We start from the raw sequence: 2,928 nt of genomic DNA on the forward strand, positions 1-2,928 counted from the left end.
TGTCTTTGCCAATCTCGTTTTTATCGAAGTTCTCTTAGCCTATGTCTTGCACCTTTTTTACCTGTACCTCTGAATTTTGATTGGGGTGTGTTTTTGGTTTTTGGCTAACAAAAACTGAAATCTAAATGGCCAAGTTCAACCTTCTTCAGAAAGTTGGTTAATTCAGTTTTAGTTCCCATTTAATGCACCACTGTACAATCCTACACCATTAATCACCCAACCAACCAGTTGCCTTAGTCCACAATAACAAATGGGCCATGATTTTGGTCTTGTGTATTATATAACACAATGTATTTTTCTGTACTAAACCAGACTTCAAAAACAACACGTGTCTGCCAAGAAGCGAATGCTCATTTGGGATAATTTGGGAAGGAGAACAGTTGGTAACTGCGAACTGTGTTAACAGAAAAACTCTACTGACTTAAAACTGCTGGAACTGAAAAGAATACTGATTGAAGCAAGATTGTATTTCTTATGTGTGGTATTTTTTAGCATAGATGGCTGTGGCTATAATATGAGAGAGACTATGATGAAGCCCAGTTGTTTGTTTTATGTTTTATTCATTATTTCTAAACTGAAATGATTACTTATGGATGTACTGTCCTAGGCACTATCATCATAGTGTTTTTTCTTCCATACATTGTTTCACAAAATCAGTGGACTAATTTTAATTCTGGCAGTCCAGAATTGAACCAGCTGGCTCTTACATACCACATACTGAATCACTGCTGTGTTTGCAATTTCGTCAGACACACCAAATTAATTTATAACGTCTGACTTTTTTGAACAGAAAACAAAACAAAGTTGATAAAACCTCAAAAAACAAGAACAAATAACAAATAATATTTATTTTATATATATACACTCACCTAAAGGATTATTAGGAACACCTGTTCAATTTCTCATGAATGCAATTATCTAACCAACCAATCACATGGCAGTTGCTTCAATGCATTTAGGGGTGTGGTCCTGGTCAAGACAATCTCCTGAACTCCAAACTGAATGTCTGAATGGGAAAGAAAGGTGATTTAAGCAATTTTGAGCGTGGCATGGTTGTTGGTGCCAGACGGGCCGGTCTGAGTATTTCACAATCTGCTCAGTTACTGGGATTTTCACGCACAACCATTTCTAGGGTTTACAAAGAATGGTGTGAAAAGGGAAAAACATCCAGTATGCGGCAGTCCTGTGGGCGAAAATGCCTTGTTGATGCTAGAGGTCAGAGGAGAATGGGCCGACTGATTCAAGCTGATAGAAGAGCAACTTTGACTGAAATAACCACTCGTTACAACCGAGGTATGCAGCAAAGCATTTGTGAAGCCACAACACGTACAACCTTGAGGCGGATGGGCTGCAACAGCAGAAGACCCCACCGGGTACCACTCATCTCCACTACAAATAGGAAAAAGAGGCTACAATTTGCACAAGCTCACCAAAATTGGACAGTTGAAGACTGGAAAAATGTTGCCTGGTCTGATGAGTCTCGATTTCTGTTGAGACATTCAGATGGTAGAGTCAGAATTTGGCGTAAACAGAATGAGAACATGGATCCATCATGCCTTGTTACCACTGTGCAGGCTGGTGGTGGTGGTGTAATGGTGTGGGGGATGTTTTCTTGGCACACTTTAGGCCCCTTAGTGCCAATTGGGCATTGTTTAAATGCCACGGCCTACCTGAGCATTGTTTCTGACCATGTCCATCCCTTTATGACCACCATGTACCCATCCTCTGATGGCTACTTCCAGCAGGATAATGCACCATGTCACAAAGTTCGAATCATTTCAAATTGGTTTCTTGAACATGACAATGAGTTCACTGTACTAAACTGGCCCCCACAGTCACCAGATCTCAACCCAATACAGCATCTTTGGGATGTGGTGGAACGGGAACTTCGTGCCCTGGATGTGCATCCCACAAATCTCCATCAACTGCAAGATGCTATCCTATCAATATGGGCCAACATTTCTAAAGAATGCTTTCAGCACCTTGTTGAATCAATGCCACGTAGAATTAAGGCAGTCCTGAAGGCGAAAGGGGGTCAAACACAGTATTAGTATGGTGTTCCTAATAATCCTTTAGGTGAGTGTATATACTCAGCAAAAAAAGAAACATCCCTTTTTCAAGACACTGTATTTTAAAGATAATTTTGTAAAAATCCAAATAACTTTACAGATCTTTATTATTAAGGGTTTAAACAATGTTTTCCAAGCTTGTTCAATGAACCATAAACAATTAATGAACATGCACCTGTGGCGCGGTTGTTAAGACACTAACAGCTTACAGATAGTAAACAATTAAGGTCACAGTTATAAAAACTTAGGACACTAAAGAGACCTTTCTACTGACAAAAGAAAGTTGCCCAGGGCAGCCTGCTCATCTGTGTGAACGTGCCTTAGGCATGCTGCAGGGAGGCATGAGGACTGCAGATGTGGCCAGGGCAATAAATTGCAATGTCCGTATTGTGAGACGCCTAAGACAGCGCTACAGGGAGACAGGAAGGACAGCTGGTCGTCCTCACAGTGGCTGACCACGTGTAACAACACCTGCACAGGATCGGGACATCCGAATATCACACCTGCGGGACAGGTACAGGATGGTAAGAACAACTGCTGAGTTACACCAGGAACGTACAATCCCTCCATCAGTGCTCAGACTGTCCGCAATAGGCTGCGAGAGGCTGGACTGAGGGCTTGTAGGCCTGTTGTAAGGCAGGTCCTTACCAGACATCACCGGCAACAACGTCGCCTATGGGCACAAACCCACCTTCGCTGGACGTGATTTCCTGCAAGACAGGAATGTCAGTGTGCTGCCATGGCCAGCGAAGTGCCCGGATCTCAATCCCATTGAGCACGTCTGGGACCTGTTGGATCGGAGGGTGAGGGCTAGGGCCATTCCCCCCAGAAATGTCCGGGAACTTGCAAGTGTCTTGGT

This window comes from Amia ocellicauda, chromosome 8 (genome assembly GCF_036373705.1).
Source record: "Amia ocellicauda isolate fAmiCal2 chromosome 8, fAmiCal2.hap1, whole genome shotgun sequence".
NCBI classification, from domain to species: Eukaryota; Metazoa; Chordata; class Actinopteri; order Amiiformes; family Amiidae; genus Amia; species Amia ocellicauda.